General features: G+C 48.9%; 1 pseudogene; it reads right to left on the bottom strand.

Annotated features, from left to right (window-relative positions):
- Window positions 1-9,334: 9,334 nt before the first annotated feature.
- LOC119280068 overlaps window positions 9,335-11,405 on the bottom strand; it is a 3,279-nt pseudogene continuing 1,208 nt past the window's right edge.

Genomic DNA, 11,405 nt, shown 5'->3' with positions numbered 1-11,405 from the left:
GGAACTTTATTCAGGACATGACATGCCGTCAATATAGCCTCCCCCCACCATGCCTTGGATAAACCCGACGTATCTAACATGGTGTTAACCAGATCAGTTAGAGTACGGTTTTTCCGCTCGGCAACCCCGTTTGACTGGGGTGAATAGGGAGGCGTCCTCTCATGAATAATGCCGTGTTCCGCACAGAAGGAATCAAACTCACTCGAGAAGTACTCTCCACCACGATCTGAACGGAATCGTTTAATTTTCTTTTCAAGTTGATTCTCAACTTCTGCCTTATAGATTTTAAAGTAGTGTAGAGCCTCATCTTTAGTATTTAACAGATATACATAGCAATATCTAGTGGAATCATCTATCAATGTCATGAAGTATTTCTTTCCACCTTTAGTCAATACACCGTTCATCTCACAAAGATCAGAATGTATGAGTTCTAATGGTGCCAAGTGTCTCTCCTCCGCAGCCTTGTGAGGCTGGCGAGGTTGCTTAGCTTGCACACATGACAGGCACTTAGAACCTTTGGCTAAAGTGAAACTCGGGATTAAATCCAACTTAGTTAGCCGCGTCATAACACCGAAACTTATGTGACAAAGACGTGAATGCCAAACCTCAGATTCATTAACACTCGAATGAACATGGTTCACGACTTTATTATAGAAATCTACGAGGGAAAGGCAGAACATCCCTCCGCTCTCATAACCTTTTCCAACAAATAGTACATACTTAGTAACAACTAATTTATTAGACTCGAATACCAACTTAAACCCTTCTCTACATAGAAGGGAGCCACTAACGAGGTTCTTCTTGATGGCGGGGACATGTTGCACGTTCTTCAGCTGCACGATCCTTCCTGAACTAAACTTCAGATCGACCGTGCCAACACCATGAATAGAAGCACTCGCGCCATTCCCCATCAATACGGACCCGTGGCCTGTGACCTGGTAAGAAGAGAACAATGAAATGTCAGCACACACATGAACACCTGCACCTGTATCCACCCACCAATCGGTAGGCTGAAACACTGAAAAAACAGTAAATAAATTACCGTATCCAGATGCACCATTCTCATTGTTGCCCACAATCATGTTGACAGACTTGGAGTCCTGTCCTGACTTCTTAAACTTGTTTGGGCACCTGTTGGCCCAATGTTCAGTCGAACCACAAGTAAAGCAGCCCTCATCCTTCTTGTTCTTCTTGAAGGTCTTCTTACCCTTCTTCTTGAAGTCGGTATTCTGTTGGACACCGTTCTTTCCCTTGAACTTGTGGGAGTTGAGGTTCCTCTGGTTCACCATGTTGGCAACAGAGGTCCCTTCGGCCCCTTTTCCGTGCGAGTCCTTTGCCCTCGAATTCTGCTCGACACTCAGATGGCCAATGACATCCTCCACAGAGAATTCACGCCTCTGATGTTTCAGAGTGGTGGCAAAGTTCCTCCAGGAATTGGGGAGCTTAGCGATTATGCAGCCCGCGACAAACTTGCTCGGTAACTCGCACTTCAGAAGCTCAAGCTCCTTAACAATGCATATTATCTCATGAGCCTGCTCCAGTACAGGACGATTCTCAACCATCTTGTAGTCGTGGAACTGCTCTATAATATACATCTCGCTCCCTGCATCGGCGGCCCCAAACTTAGATTCGAGCGCCTCCCACAAGTCCTTGGCGACATGCATATGTAAATATGCGTTGACTAGTTTATCTCCGATCACGCTAAGAACTGCTCCGAGAAACACAGTGGTTGCCTCCCTGAACGCCTTCTCCTGTTCAGGAGCAATCGTTCCCGTGGACACACCGGTGACCCAGAACACGTTCATAGCCGTGAGCCATAAAGTGGTCTTTGTCTGCCAATGCTTAAAATACGTACCGGTAAACTTATCCGGTTTCAGTGCTGCGGCAAAGCCACTTGCCGAAAAATTCCTACACATAATAGGTTTTTGGATTGTTGAGTAAATAGGCAATTTCTCGATTAAATTAATCCATGAGTAAATCACTAGCATGGCATTGACTAAGTTGAAGACGTACTGACTTTGATCTAAACATGCATGTACTAAGCAAACAGTAGACAAATCTACACATACTGCTAGTACTGCTAATACGAAAATAATCAGGAGCGGGATAAATGAGTTATACCCTCCAGTAGGCCATGCAGAGGCCGCGGCTTTGGTGGCAGCAGCGGCGTCCTCGGCGGCCTTCTTGTCGGCTTCAGCTTTCTCGGCGGCGGCACGGTCGGGGTCGGTGGACATGGTGATGATGAAGGCGACGCGGACGTAGAGGAAGTAGACGATCGGAAGCGAGCAGTCGCGTAATCGCTGCCCAAAAACCTATTCGCCCCTCATCCCGTACAGGAACCAGAAGGGCGTGGTTTCGGAGACCTGCTCTCCCGTCGACCGTGTACGCGGCGGACGGGATGGAGTCACCGGCGGCAGCAGCAGCAGAGGAACGACGGTGGGCCTGCGCGTGAGTAGATGTGATCTGTTCATGGCGGCTAGGGTTAGGGGACACCGCACACTTATATAGACGCAGCCGCGTGGAGAGACGTGGGCTTGACCCACGTCCGAGTCCGTGTCAGCCCACGATCCGACGTCTCGGATCGTGGCCCTGCTGTCAGAACCTCTCCGTTAGTGACTGGCAAAAATAAGCGCATAGGTGTGAGCTCGGCTCGGCTCATTCCCGCAACCCGCGGCGAGGCGGGCGGAGGAGGAGGAGCGCGCGAGGGCCTCTTTTCTTCTCAAGCTCCAATAGCATGTAGAAGAGCCACCCTTATAAACCACTCCAACTTTCCTTCCACTAGCATGGTGGGACTAAACTTCCCACCACCTTGTCATGCCACCTACATGGGTCCTTAGAGATCAAATCTGAAATTGTCATATGGGCTCTAGGCTCATCTCACATTTCAACAGTTAGACCCTGGGGTTGTACTTGCTGCAAATGTTGTAGGAACTCAACGGTTGTACTTGCTGAAAAATTCAATTGATCAACATGGGAGTAGTGGTCTCATGATTTAAGACTAAGAGTAGATTTATTTATTCTGTTCTAATATGTTTAAGAGGGGGATGAGAAAGTTTCTGCTTAGGTTTGTGTTGCAAGTGAAAGCTTAGTTTAGTAGCAAGGTTATAACGTGCGTTGCACGTGCAAACTTACTAGTTGGTTGGAAAAGAAACGGCACTGGAGTTGGAGGCACGCACGATCTAGTCCATGTCGACGAAATTTATTAGCTCATGCTACCTGCAGTGTCGCATGTGAATAGCTCAGTTAAATGTTACAGAACAAGAGAACAGAGTTGAACCAACTGCAGAGAAGGTACACATATATTACTGCGGTATTGGATTGCTTGCTAATCTCTACCACATCATATGAGACCTTGTGTTTTCGGGAGATACGAGACCTTGTACGTGGCATGAAAAGGTAACTACTGATCCTATATGTACTTATGCAACGTAAAGTAACCAAGGCGAAAATCACATTGCAGGTCTGTTGGCACTTGAGAATTTAGATAGACATACAAATTTGGACTGTCGAGACGCATACATAAAAAACGCAGGGTTCATCCAAGTAGAGAAACACATATTAGTGGATTGGTCACTAATCTATCTTGTATCTTTTCAGCATAAATGAACAGGCTAACGCTGGATAGATTCATCGAGCTAGACTTTAGGGACCTGATCGATCGAGCTAGCTAGCTTAAGAAAGAATACTTTGGTACCTGTAAGACAATAAGTTTTGGGGAACCAGCACAACCCTCTAGGGGTGGCTTATCTCATTATATATAATGGTTGTGTTACAATATGTACCATATACGTACATAGGTACAGAAGCTATACATAGTCTAACACCCTCCCTCAATCTTAGCCACTTTCTAAAGAACTGAGAAGGGTAAGATTGCGCCTACAAGCCTCAAACTGTGGCAGCGGTAAAGGCTTAGTGAAGATGTCTGCAAGTTGATCCTTAGATGAGATAAACTTGATCTGGAGTTGCTTCCGTGATACACGTTCCCGTACAAAGTGATAGTCAACTTCAATGTGTTTCATTCGGGCATGAAATACTGGATTTGCAGAAAGGTATGTAGCACCGATGTTATCATACCAAAGAATAGGAGGCTGTGATTGAGACAAACCCAACTCCTGAAGCAAAGACTGCACCCAAATAATCTCTGCAGTAGCATTAGCCACAGCCTTGTACCTAGCTTCAGTACTGCTACGTGACACAGTAGCCTGTTTCCGAGCACTCCAGGCGATCAAATTAGAGCCAAAGAATACTGCATAACCCCCCGTGGATCGCCTGTCATCTGGGCTACCAGCCCAATCTGCATCAGAGAAGGCCGAAAGGACCCGAGAGGAAGTCGGCCGAATATGCATACCAAATGTCAGGGTGAACTGAACATAACGAAGAATGCGTTTAACAGCAGCCCAATGAGTATCTCTGGGAGCCTGAAGATACTGACAAACCCTGTTAACAGCATAAGAGATATCTGGTCTCGTGATCGTCAAGTACTGAAGTCCACCAACAACGCTCCTGTACTCTGTGGCATCCGCAGGAGACAAAAGCTCACCATCAACAGCTGTTATCTTGTCGGTAGACGACATGGGTGTGGTGGTCGGTTTGCACTTCAGCATGCCAGCTCTCTGTAACAACTCCAAGGAGTACTTCTTCTGCGTAAGGACAAGACCAGTAGCACGAGAAGTGACCTCAACTCCAAGAAAGTAGTGAAGCTTCCCAAGATCTTTGACCGCAAAATCAGCACCAAGAGAGCAGACAAGAGCATCAGCAGCATACTGAGAAGAGCTGACAAGGATAATATCATCGACATATACCAAAAGATACATAGTGACTTCTGGCTTCTGTAGAAGAAATAACGAAGTGTCAGCAGTAGACGGCACAAACCCATGAACACGAAGGGCAGAGGCAAGGCGGGCATGCCAGGCATGAGGAGCTTGCTTCAAACCATATAGTGCTTTGGAAAGACGACAGATATAGTCAGGACGATCAGGATCAGAGAAACCAGGCGGCTGTTTCATATAAACCTCTTCCTCCAAAAATCCATGTAGAAAAGCATTCTGCACATCAAGTTGACGAAATGACCAACCACGAGAAACAACAATGGAGAGAAGAAGCCGAATAGTGGTAGGCTTGACGACAGGACTGAAGGTATCCTCATAGTCAAGACCATGACGCTGCCGAAAACCGCGAGCAACAAGTCGCGCTTTGTAACGCTCAATAGATCCATCCGAATGCTTCTTCACTTTGAATACCCATTTTGAGTCAATAACATTTACCCGTGGTGGTGGAGGAACGAGAGTCCATGTCTTGTTACGAAGAAGAGCATGAAACTCCTGCTCCATAGCCTCTCGCCAATGTGGAATGCGCAGGGCAGCCTGATATGAGCGAGGCTCAGAAGATGGATCCGCAACAGCAGCAGCCAAACAAGCAGCCAACCAAGCAACCGTACCATCCTTACGTTCCTTAGGTTTGAAAATGCCACTGCGACTGCGTGTATGTGGTCGGGACACAGGAACCACCGAGGTCGACGGAGCAGCCTACAACGGGCTGGAGGACGGCGACGTTGACGAGTCAGCCGGTGACGAGGAGCCTGTCACGGTAGCCTCGGACTCGGTTGGTGAAGAAGGCCGACCCACCGGCGAAACCGGCAGAGCAGACGAAGCAGCTGGCGACTCCGGCATCACAGACCGGGCCGATGGCGAGCTCGGCATAGTGGGCCGTGGCGCGGCCGGTGTCGCGGGCCGATCCGCTGATGAAGGCGACGTGAGGACCCGAGCCGCGGGCGAAGACGGCGTGACGGGCCGAGCCGCAGGCGAAGACGGCGTGACGGGCCGAGCCGCGGGTGACTCGGCGGCCGCTGGCGAAACGGACCGAGCAGTGGAGATGCTCGGCGCGACGGGCTCGTCGGGTGACCATGCATGGGCACGCGAATCGATGCCATGCAACATAGGGCGATCGACGTGCCCACCAGAAGACGACGATGATGATGGTGAATCCTCCAACAACTCCAAACGAGCTCCACGTTCGGTTCCTGCACCATGGTTAGGTAAGAGCAAAGGAGAGTATGCAACATCATCAAATTGGTCAGAAGCAACAGAGGATGAATGCAGGGATGGTGGTTCGACAGTGGACACAGGAAGGTTGGCAAAGGGAAAAACATGCTCATCAAACACGACGTCCCGAGATATATAGACACGATTAGTGGGAACATGAAGACATTTGTAACCTTTATGAAGAGAGCTATAGCCAAGAAAAACACACTTCTTAGAACGAAACTCAAGCTTGCGCTTGTTATATGGACGAAGATGCGGCCAGCAAGCACACCCAAATACCTTGAGAAAGGTATAATCAGGTTGTTCATTAAGGAGAACCTCAATGGGAGTCTTCATGTTTAAAACACGAGTAGGAGTACGGTTGATGAGAAAGCATGCAGTGGTGAAAGCATCACTCCAAAACCGAAACGGAACAGATGCATGGGCCAAAAGAGTAAGACTAGCTTCAACAATATGACGATGCTTACGTTCGACTGAACCATTCTGCTGATGTGTATGTGGACATGCTAAACGATGAGCTATCCCAAGCGACTGAAAGAAAGAGTTGAGGTTGCGATACTCGCCCCCCCAGTCTGACTGGACATGAACAATTTTGTGCTTGAGAAGACGTTCAACATGTTTTTGAAACTGAACAAAAATATCAAACACATCAGATTTGCGTTTAATAAGGTAAAGCCAGGTAAAGCGACTATAAGCATCAACGAAACTGATATAGTAATTATGACCACTGACAGAAGTCTGAGCAGGACCCCATACATCTGAAAACACAAGTTCTAAAGGATGTTTCACCTCACGACTGGACTCCGAAAAAGAAAGTTGATGACTCTTCCCCTGCTGACAAGCATCACACACTGCTACATCTTTATGACTAGACAAACTAGGAAGCTCATGACGACGCAAAATATGACGGACAATAGGTGTGGCCGGGTGACCAAGACGAGCATGCCACTGTGACGGAGAGACCCGAACTCCACTGAAAACACGAGCGACACCAGGATGCTCCAGACGGTAGAGGCCCTGGCACAACCGCCCACTAAGAAGAATGTCCCTCGTGCCCCGATCCTTAATAAAAAGATCAAAAGGGTGAAATTCACAAAGCACATTATTATCACGTGTGAGTTTAGGAACTGAAAGAAGATTACGGGTCACAGATGGAACTCGAAGAACATTGCGAAGCTGAAGACTCCTATTGGCATGTCTAGTGAGAAGAGATGCTTGACCAATATGAGAGATGTGCATACCTGCTTCATTGGCGGTGTGGATCTTGTCGGAGCCATGATAGGGTTCACGAGTGTGAAGCTTCCCCATCTCGCTGGTTAGATGCTCTGTCGCCCCAGAGTCCATGTACCCGTGTGGATCGATGGAGTAGGACTGAGTGTGTCCCTGTTGCTTCTGCGGCGCGGGACGATCAGCCATGGCGACCTGACGGGCATTGTTGCGTGTATCTTTGCCGTCATTGCCAAGACCAAGGAAGCTTCGCTGGAAGCGCTTATGACACTTGGAGGCCCAGTGCCCATCGCGGCCACAAAGCTGACACACACGTGGACCGCCAGCCCCCGGTAAGGTCGCAGTAGGTGGGAGGGCCGAGGCGGGCGACGGTGGCAGCCCCAAGGGAGACCGGGGTGATGAAGAAGAGCGGCCACCCTTGGTGGCGGCGTTGGCCGAGAGGGAGCCAGTGCCCCTGGTGCGGCGAGTCTCGACCCGTTGCTCAGTGAGAAGGAGCCGAGAGAAAACCTCGTGTGCCAGCATGGGCGTCGAGTTGCCCCGCTCGTTGATGATCTCGACTAAGGCATCATACTCCTCATCAAGACCATTGACAATAAACGAGTTGAACTCGGAGTCGGTGAGGGGCTGTCCAATGGAGGCCAATGTGTCGGCGAGGCCCTTGACCTTGTTGTAGAACTCAGTGGCAGTGGAGTCAAGCTTCTGACACTCTCCAAGCTGACGACGGAGTGCAGAGACACGAGCCTGGGACTGCGCTGCAAAGGTGCGCTCAAGGATGGTCCAGGCCTCATGAGACGTCTTCGCGAAGACAACAAGGCCGACAACTGCCGGCGAGAGCGACCCCTGGATGGAGGAGAGGTTCGCCTGGTCCTGCCCCGTCCAGACGCGATGGGCCGGATTGTAGACCGGACCGTGCACGCTGTCTACCAGCGCGGGTGGGCAGGGAAGCGATCCGTCGACGTAGCCTAGCAGGTAGTGACTCCCCAAGAGCGGGAGAACCTGCGCACGCCAGAAGATGTAGTTGTCGGCGGAGAGCTTGATGGTGATGAGATGACCGAAGTGAAATGGCGGCGACGAAGACAATCCCATCAAGGAGGCTGCCTGGGGTGCAAACACCATGGAGGCAGCCGGAGGCACCGAAGCCAATGCGGGAGGAGGCGGGACCGCAGCCAGGGCGGGCGCCGCAAAGCTCACGGCCGGTGCGGACGCCGCAAGGCCCGCGGCCGGGGCGGACGCCGCCAACCCCGCCAGCGGGGCAGTGTGATCCGCTTGCGGCAGGAGCGGCGGGACGACGCCTGCGGAGTCCGCAGCGGACGGCGGCGCCGCGGTGTGGACCACGAGGTCACGCCCAAGCGAGGGCGCCGGCGGCGTGGAGAAGACGGAGCCGATGCTCCTTGTCCCGATCGGAGCCGGAACAGAGACGGCATCGAGCGGGAGGTTGGGCAGAGCCGCAAGAGAGGCCGGGAGGAAGCCCGCAGCAGTGGAACCGGTGGTGGCGGCGCTCGACATGGCGGCGGCGCGATCGGTGGCGCGGCGGCGGCGGTGAAGGCGGCGGCGGCTGCGGCGGTGCTGCGGGTATTAGGGTTTAGAAGCGGAAGCGATCGTAACCTAGCGTGATACCATGTAAGACAATAAGTTTTGGGGAACCAGCACAACCCTCTAGGGGTGGCTTATCTCATTATATATAATGGTTGTGTTACAATATGTACCATATACGTACATAGGTACAGAAGCTATACATAGTCTGACAGTACCTGTAATCAAATCAATGGAGTTAGTATAGTACCTGGGTGCAAGATTCGATGAATCGACCTAAGCACTCCGGCTGCCTGAAACTGAAAAACGGAAGAGGAGAGGAATAAAACACTTGGTGTGGAAAATCGTGGAGGGCGTGAGGTACTAATCGTGGAAACAAGGTACTAATCTAGCGAACCTCAGTCGTATGCCTCGCTTCGTCCGCCTGAAACAAAGAAAGAGCAATGAACATCATATATCAAGGACAATGTACAGATGATGTGAATACATGCTTGTGCGTCTAGTGTATGTATGTACCTTTCCCATTGCATGGGTCACCAGATGTAAAGGGCGGGACGGTTGTGGTGGTCCTCCGTTGCGGCCCTCAGCGCAGCCTCCGCTTCATTCACTTCCGCATCGCTAGCTTCCTCCTTGATAAAGTCAACCCCGACTCCCTGGAGGGAAGGGAGGTGCCGCATACCCAAATCAATATTTTCACGGGAGATCCACTTGGCTGGGAAGGTGAAACTAAGATGTTTAAGCCTTGGCGCTGCTCCTTGTGGAAACATAGATGGCACGGCACCAATACCATAGAAGCGGCACTCTGTCGCACATGGGAATAATGCACCAGAGGAAAGAACGGGTGCTTCCACCTCATGCACCTCTTCGAACATAGAATGATACCGTATCTCAAGATAAACAAGAGCAGGCAGAGTCCCAAGAAGTTGGATGACCTCCGATCACACTTCAAACACCTTTATCTCCAGGTAGGAGAGGAGAGGAAGCGATGAAGGATTAATCCATGACGGCAATGTCTTGAACCAACTTACATTTGACCGGAAAGCCAATCTACGGAGTTGTGGAGGAGGCACCCAATCTTCGCTCGGGCAATTGATGAGTCCATGAATGACATATACATCTAGACTTTCCAGTTTGTATATATTATTAATGGATTCCTCCAAAGCTTTAACCAGGCTCTCATCAAAATCATCGCAGTCAAGCTTGAGCACCCTGAGCTTGGTTAGATGGCCCAGTTCTTTCACAAAATCAAGGTCCACGTCAGATAACCCCAGCTCATCTAGCACTTCTAGGGAAGTCAGGTTGCCTATCCCAGATGGCAGCTTCATATTGTAATCAACATACAGACACATTAGACGTCTTAGTTGAACAACACTTGATGGCAGTGCTTCTATCTCAGTACCTCTTATGTCCAAGGTAAGCAAAAACTGTAGCTTCCCTATATCCATGGGAAGGTCCTTAACATGAGTAGCTTTTAGCCCCAAGTACCTCAAGTGTAACAGATTCCCCACATACCCAACATCCGAGACATTTTTACAGCCTTCTAAATCCAACACACATAGAACTTGAAAACTTGAAATATCCAACACTTTCCCAACAACATCACTTGTGAAAATAGTAACAGACCTCATATGCTCCATCCTAGTGGTCTCCGCATCTATCTTGCTACTTTGGATGGACAATCTGCGAACCTTGATCTCTGAGTTCGGCATTTTTCTTCCGGTATCATCTAATATTGTGACAAAGTTCTCTTCACTTGACAATGAGCATATGAGGTCAAGTACCATGTCATGTACATGACAAGCCTTTACCTTTTCATCATTATCAATGCCTATGGGCTGGATCATACTTCTATTTACTAGCTCATTGAAGTAGTTGTCACCGACCTCATATAAGTTAGTTCCTTGTTTTTCACTATAAACAAAGCCTTCCGATATCCATCTCCAAATTAGTCTACCTCTCGCAATCTCATAATCTTCTGGGAAGATGCTAAGATATAATAGACAAGGTTTCAAATATGAAGGTAGATCATAGTAGCTGAATAGTAATATCTTTTTCATCTGCTCCAAACTACGATCTTCTGTGAGTCCATGACCAATGGAACTGAGCAAAGCATACCATTCATCCTTTGCTTTTATATGACCCTTATTAGCTAGAAGACTTGCTATAGTAATAATAGCTAATGGTATACCACCACATTTCTTCAAAAATTTCTTTGGATACTTCCAATAATTCTTGAGGGCAGCCTTCTTCTTGTGAAAATACTCTTTTATAGAAGAGCGTTCTTGATACATCATCAGAAAGGGGTTCCATTCGGTAAATATCACCCTCAGAAGAGCAACATGCTTTAGAGACACTAACATTGCGGGTTGTCGTGATTAGTCGGCTTCCGGGGCTCTTCTTGGAGAAAGCACACTTAATTAATTCCCATGCTTTTTCATTCCATATATCATCGATTATGATGAGGTACCTTTATGAATGCATATAATAATTAGTTAACAAATCAATATAATGAGGATAATAAAATAATATATTATTATATTAGTTTGGATAGATTACTTCTTAGCAAACTCGACCAAACTGCATAATCAGATACTTGTGTTAACT

Source organism: Triticum dicoccoides, chromosome 3B (assembly GCF_002162155.2).
Source record: "Triticum dicoccoides isolate Atlit2015 ecotype Zavitan chromosome 3B, WEW_v2.0, whole genome shotgun sequence".
Taxonomy (NCBI): domain Eukaryota; kingdom Viridiplantae; phylum Streptophyta; class Magnoliopsida; order Poales; family Poaceae; genus Triticum; species Triticum dicoccoides.
The sequence above is the reverse complement of the archived record's forward strand: the minus strand, read 5'-3'. Positions and strand labels throughout refer to the sequence as shown.